This window comes from Atta cephalotes (assembly GCF_000143395.1).
Source record: "Atta cephalotes unplaced genomic scaffold scaffold00035, whole genome shotgun sequence".
NCBI lineage: Eukaryota > Metazoa > Arthropoda > Insecta > Hymenoptera > Formicidae > Atta > Atta cephalotes.
The window spans coordinates 1,488,262-1,496,135 of record NW_012130099.1 but is presented as its reverse complement, the minus strand read 5'-3'; positions in this window follow the sequence as shown (position 1 = coordinate 1,496,135).

Sequence of the window (7,874 nt, the reverse complement as noted above, 5' to 3'; positions counted from 1 at the left end):
TATATATATAAGATACTTATTAATTAGTTAAAAAAATATATACATAATTTAAAGATCTTAGGATCCAAATTCTTTTTCCCGACTTTATTTGATTAGTCAATAATTTTCTGTCAAGTTGACAAACAATTTTTCTCTTTTTCTGGAAAATTTAATTTTTTGAATTGTGTCACTTTTTAAGTATAAAGTAGCGATAAATTAAATACAAACATCTAAAAAAATTGAAAATCTTGACTTTCAACCGTTCATTGTGCCTAATTTTAGAGCTGAAAAATTGTTATTTTGTCTATTTTTCAAAATACCTTTTTAAATGGATATTTAATTGAGCATCAAATTATTAAGAGTTTGACAATTTAATTCGTGATATTACTACAGTAGTTTAATTATATCCGAAAAATCAATTCGGCGCGCAGTTCGAATTATATAGTAATTCAGAGTAAATTATTTAGCATTAAAAAATCTAGTTTTAACCGTTAGGGCCTTCTATTTCTTAATGTTATTTAGATTCCAAGAAAGTATCAGAAATTAAAAAATTAAAATATTTTGCTGTTCGAAATTCTCCGCTCGTTACTCTTTTAACGATATTTTAATATATTTTGTCTCTCGATAATAAGAATATATCGCGGAGAGTGCAACTAAAATCCGCGATGTTCTCGCGAACGGCAGTCGGACAACGCGAATTCAGTATTTCTCTCACGAGTCCTCGCGCGCAACGTTCGCGCTCGTTGTTCGGCTGCGAACAATGAGACACAGTTAGCGCACAACGCGGCCGTCGCGGGACGCAATGCCAGCGTCGCCTACATTATATAATGACACGGAATGGATTAATCCTACCCGGGTGACGCGGCAGTGGTGCAACTCAGCACGGGATAATAGATACGTTCTTTCTTTGTTTCGCGCACTCATAATGGCCGCACCTCGCAAGAAAACGCGGAACACCGCGAGCATTATGCCGGTCCGTCGGGACTAGCCGGGAAAGAATAAAGTCGGGCGAAGCCCGAATGGCTCTCCGAGTTCGTTTCCTTTTCTCTTCCCGCCTCTCCCCCGCCCTCTCCCCCTCCCCCTTCATCTTTTCTCATCGTTTTCTCTCCTCTTGTGAGACACCAGTCGCTTTTCAGACTTTTCCCTACCGGATGCAGAAGAGCGCGCGATCGGAGACAGAGGTTTCCGAAGATCCGAGGGTGTCCCGCTTAATGTTGGCTGTGAAAAGACGATGCTTTTCAAGAAAGCTCTGGCCGTGTATTAGGTATTGTATACTCTGAACACACATTTGCTTGCATACGCTTCTGAGAAGGAAGAATTGAAAGAAATAGGATGCGAAAAATGAAAGGTATTCTTCTGAGGACACGATAAATTATCGTTTAATTGAAAATTTTGAAACGTGACTTCCGTGAAAGATGATTTAGATGGATTAAGTGTTCACAAAAAATAGTTCTCGATACGAATATGAGTAGCATATAAATGAGGAAAGATAAAAGTAGATGAAATAAATGCGGTACGAGAGATAAAATTTATAAACTCTCTGACTTTACTTCTCAGACAATTAGATCGCGAAAATTACAATTTTCAGAATTTGTCCGACGAGTGAACGAGAAAGTGAATTAAGTGGAATCGAGTCAAAGTTCAGTTAGGTTTAAAGATTCGCGCGGAAACGAACTCACGATGATCTCCATCTGAGAGAGGCACCTTGCGAGAATAAATCGCGAAGGGGTCGTCGCCGCATTCAAGAGGCAGAGAATCGAAGGTGGTGTACCGCAGCGATGAATCTGTTTTCTCTATGGATTCTTTTCTTCTTCCCGCGTCCAGCTTCGAGCGATTCAAAGGGAGGGTCCTTCTTAACGACCGTATCAATTCGCATTTTCTCCCATTCACGCGCGTCCTAATCCCCCAACTCGGCGGCATACATGCGTTGTGTATCGGCTGTTTTGCGAGAACTTTTATGCTTATCGTCGTACCTACGTAAGGGTATAAATCAAGCTCTCTCGGTCGTCTCGCTTCGCGCGCGACCCGTGGCAACGCCGGGAAACGCCCGCGAATGATTGTGTGGATGATTTACGTTATACTTTTTCTTCTCCTTTTTTTTTCGTTATTTAAATAAAATGGTTTTGTCTGAAAAAAATGCCGAGTCATTATATGCGAATTACATTTGAAATAAATAAATAAAAATTCATAAATACAGATATTGACGAAAGGGTTGAGTTTTTATTGCTCTGGCCATTTAAGAAAAATGATTCTAATATTGAATAAATATCGGATTCAAAGTTCCTAGTACTATGAACTTTAAAATTCAAGCTGTAATTTCGTTAAAAATAAATAAACAAAATTTAAATTTATAAAAAGATTTTAAAGCTTAAACTTTCAAAGGTTTACTATGTGTTTTGAGTTTCTGTAAATAATAATTTTTACATATAAAAAATTATGAGCTCAATAAAATGTGAAAATTTTTTCTCACGTTGTGGGCCAGTCTGATGCCAAAAAAACTCGCGAACATTTTCTATCTTCTCTAGCATGAAAACTTAAAGTTTCCTCAAAATCATTTAAAAAAATTTTTTTAAACAATTTTTTGTTATCAAGTTATTGCGGATTAATAAGCATTCTGATTTTGATTGCTCATAATTCCGTTAAAAATCCTTATATCATAATTTAAAAAAGATTCTTAAAGCTGAAACTTTGCTTTATCGAATGGTTCTAAACATATGTATACGTAATACAAATAAAATAGCGCTAAACTTTTATTTCAATCCAATAAAATGATACTAACATTTTAAAAAAAGATGTATATATGTATTGTATTATTATTGAATATTATTGTCGAATATATATACACACACTGAGAAAAAAATAATAAATTATGGTTGGAATAATCATAATCTATAGATTTTTTTGGGACAATCATAAATTTATAATTGTTTTGATCATATGAATTATGATCGCTGAATTATTATTATAACGACGATAATATGTATTCATTCAACTAGTTGTATAATTATCTTACACATAAATCATTTATAGTAAATTATACTATCAAATGTTGTAATTATACATATAAGGTTATTGTTATTAACATTAGAGCATTAAAAATGAATATTAGAGCTATAAAAATGATGCTCCTAATGATAATTATTTTACCATGTAATGATAGTCACAAATACGATATACTTTTCTTTCAGTGCATGAAAAGTTGACAAAATACTGAAAAACGAGATGTTATACAATCGACTGCGATCAAAATGATCTTAGTTACTTTATTACTTTTTGCAATAATTCCTCGTAGAATTTCTGTGTGTCGTCAGGGTGAATGGTAACCGGTCGTGTGCCAAGTCACGAATAGTAAGCGACGAGAGATGCTCGCGGTTAACTCGCGGAAATGATCCGGAAGATCGGAATGCTCTCTCGGCGAGAGCTCGTTTGCGATCGGGAATTCTCCCGGTCGTTATACCAAAGAAGCACCGAAGTTTCCGCTCTCGGCAAGCGCTCTCGAGAAAGCAAAGTGGAGGATCGGAGACGTCGCAGTCGTTGAAGATACACCGGGGACAAATGGAATGTTTTGTTGCAAAAATCGCATCGTAAAGCCGACCGAGAGTACGCCATTCGCTCCTTACTTTTCTTATAACTTTCACGAGATCCGATAAGTATATACGTTTATTATAAAATGACGGGAAAGTCATAATCGGGGAAATTATATCTAGAAGCGAAATAAGATTTTGGCTAAGAATCAACCCAACTTGCGCGATGGATCATAAATCGAAAATTATTAGAATAGAATCTTTATTACTTTCAGCTTACAAAGTCAAGGAAAGGACTTGGTTCACACTTTTTATCTTAACCTCATACATCCATCTAGGCTATTTGAATCTAATCCTTAGGATATAATATTGTACTTTATAGCATTTTCTTCATTATTTTCAACCAATCTGTCTTCAATAAGTCTACATTTTTTTATATGTTTCTCCTCATTTCTTTTTATTTTATTAATTTATTTATTCCTATCCTACATAATTAGGAATATAATACGCTCTAAATACCTACATAAGTCGGAAAGTATTACTCCTAAATGTTACTTTGGAATTTCGTTGTATAAATTAAAGAAATACTACTATATATCCTTCAAGTATGTAAACGAAATTAAATACGTGCTGGTACACGTAGAGGAAGTGATTGATAATTGCTATTCTCCCTGCTTTTGCTACTTGACACGAGGGGATTAGGCTACACACGTGCCAGTTTTCGAAGGACGCGTTTAAACGCGGAAAATATGTAAATCCACCATTTATAAAGCCATACATCAAGCTCAACGCTACTCCTCCCGTGGAAAAGGAGGGAAGGAAGGATGATAATGTCGACTTGCCTCGTCGCGACGAGAACATTGATGACACCTGCGCAAGTGTCTCCCACACATTTATTTAGTTAGAATTTACGCCATCAGGTGCTGCATCACGATTATGCGAATAACCATCTAAGCACAATAATTCATTTCGCGAATTTAATTTTTTTTCGTGCTAATTCTGTGTTATATTACGTACGATGACATTTGTTTCTCGGCAACAGTTATTTTCGAGGGATTTAGGAATACGCTATAAATAATGTTACGACCGTTTTGAAGCTCACTCATGCGGATTGTATTAGGAATCAAACTTCCGATTTGAATTTCCCGTGTACGTCTTTCCAATTATACGCGTTCATGAATTTATTGATTGCGTATCGAACGGCGAAAATTCTGATAGTGGAAACCTGCGATCAAACGAAAAATGAAAAAAAAAGGAGAGAGAGAATGAGAGAAAGAGAGAGAGAGAGAGGAGAAGAAAAGAATCAGCGCCGATATTCCGACGAATTCAACGCAGCTATATTACTCGAACGGGCAATTGCACGCGTGTTGCGTTACAACGCCTACGCCTGTTACAAGCGAGACACGTCGCGGATTTCCGTGCGGGCGAGCTCGCATGCGAGTACAAAACACCTTGCATAGGGTCGCAAAAAAGGGATGGGTGGTAGGCGAGAGAGGGTGGATGGAGTTGCATGATGAGGATTGGCGAGGGGAAAGGGAGGAAAAGGGAGAGACAGACTGGCTTCGAATCTGCATGCCAAAACCATTTCTCTTGATCGGCGGAGGCGGCGGCGGCGACGGCAGCAATGGAGGCGGTGGAAGCAACGGTGGTAGCAGCGGCGGCATCGGCGGCATCGGCCTCTCCGCCTTTAGTTAAGCGCATTCAGGCGAGTATCGCGAGCAGGGACGCAGCTTATCGCGTGCCCGCTCCAGAATAATTCGATTAAGTATGAATTTTCCAGGAGACCGACCGGTAACCGCCAATAGATTCGATGAGGAAATAAAAATCTCTTATATCTGCGAAACGCATTGTGCGAGCTCGGCTCGCTTACGAATCGTGACGCAAGGAATAAAAAATCAACTGTTATCCTTAGTAGTGCACAGAAGGAATAAAAATTGTCAAAGAAAAATTCGATAAAAAGCTACAGTAAGATATAAATAAAATAATTTGTAATAAAATGGATTTAGAAAAAGAGTGTTTCCAAGAAACGAAACTTGGTCTAGAAGAGCTATATACATGAAGATTGAGATGAAAATTTTTGGTATTTGCAATTATATGTTATCGTAATTATGATTATTGTTACTATAATATTAGTATAATTAATAATTTATATGTTGGCAATCGAAAATGACTATAATTATAGCTATTGTTACACAAAAATAGTTGTATATTTGTAATTACTATAATTTAACTATGTATAATTAATAGTAATTGCAACTATTTTTATGATTAGAATAACTATAATTAAATAATTTTCAGTTGCCATCTATAATATATAATTCTTAATAGAACTAAACATACAGTTTTTATCACTGTCATTATAGTAATATTAATCATAATTATGATTAATGTAATTTTAGTTAGAAATTATCAAAATTAACACAAATGATCAAAATATTAAAATTTTCTTTCTCACAATTAGTGTATTTGTTTTAGAAGACAATTATAACATCGTCGAATATATTATTGTATACATACAAAAGAAGTTTGTAAATTTACACCGATAGTATTTAAGAAAAAAGGATCTGTTAGATCAATCGTTTTATTTGTTCTATTGAAGATTTTTGTGGGTACATGGAAGAAATATTCTCAACATGAATTCTTCGGAGACCTTCCGCGATCTAAAGGCGACACCTTAGATGGGAAAAAAAAACTGCGCTCTCGCAGTATTGAGGCAGTCGAAAGCGACCGCTGCGTTCCCGGCTCCGCCTTATCGCTGCCTGGCTTTCAATTTATTACCACTTGGCGAATAATTACCGACAAGAGGCGAGCCAAGGGCTCCTCTCCCCTTCTATATAATAACGGCAAGCGTGCGCCTTATTCAGTACAGGACACAGGCATTCAGGAACGACGACCAAATTGTCGCGCAGTGCAGGAGAAAGCGAAGGGGGGAGAGATAGAGAGAAAGAGAGAGAGAGAGAGAGGGAGGGGGGAGAAGTAATTCAGGTGAATGCTAATAAAAAAGCGATGAAAACGCATAGAGAGATCGTCATCTCGTTTTTGCGGCCCTTTTCTATGAAAAGGCATTGCGACATCGAGAACAAAAGGGTCGATGAGAGCCCTTCATGATTACAAATCCCAGATCGACCGTAAAGCGACTCATATGCGATGAAATCGATGACTTTTTTTTTCATGAAATTTATCTATATACGTCGCGTTTTATTTAATTTACAATTGTTTTATTTACGTGAAATAAAGCTAGGAAGTTGACAAAATCTAGATTACAAAAGTTTCCTTTTTTTCCTTTAAATAGAAATATTATTTTATTCGGTTATGCTTAATTTATTTAGCAAGCAGGACACTAAAAGGTTCCGTGATCGAATTTCTCTCTTTCAGAAAGATGAATGCTTCAGTCGTGACCACAAAAGTCACGACATTTAGCGTCACGTAAAAGTGAGCCTTTAAGCAGCGAGAAATTAATTCTTCTCTTTCTTGGTCGAGGCGCGGCGGGCGAGCGTTTTTCAAAGGAGGTCTTTCGCCGGGAATCTGTGAATTTTCTTTAAAGCACGCGAAAAGTCGAGCAACCTTCGTTCGACGCGGGGAAAAAGCCAGGGAAAGAAAAGGAATAGGAAAAGAGAGAGGAGAGGGGGGAGAGGAAAAGGGGAATTGCGCGAGTCGAGGAAAACGGAGAGAAGGAATTCTCGGCGTCCCGGAAAAATGCGCATTGTGTGCACGCACGAGGGCAACTACTCCCTTCTCTCCCTCCTCTTTCTTCCCCTTGCCACCCCTTGTCCTATCCCTATTTTTTCCGTTTTAAGAGGAAGAGAAGGAAGAAGTAGAAAGAGGCAGAGAGAACGAAAGAGAGAAAGAGAGAGTAAGAGAGAGAAGGGGGGACGGGACAAAATTCCGAATTTTCGCGGACGTTTCGCCGTGAAAGGATCGTGGAGTCGGTTGCTCGCTCGCGTTTCCCGATGAAAGGATTTTTCAGCGGAATTCTACATAATAGATCGAGATTCTCGTATTCGTAAATAACGCGTCTATGTTAAATAAATCGCCGGCGAATTTAGGTCTCGGTGGTACAGGATTTTCTGCCACACGTGTCCCAGATTTCGTTCGTTTCTCCTTATCTATTCCTTTGTGTTCAATTTGGAACAGATTATAACGATCCTTGTGAAATAAGCTCTACAAAAAGTGCGTCGAAGCACATTAATAAATTACGGGCACGTTTTAAGATCCGTTTCATGAAATTGCGTTGTTTCCGTATAAGCGAATACCCGTTCTCTATTTCTCTAACGATAAATTATCTTCAGAGAAATTATAATCAAAGAGAGAGAGAAAGAGAGAGAGAGAGGGAGGGGAGGGGGGGGAGGAGGGGGAGGGGAGTAAAAGGGA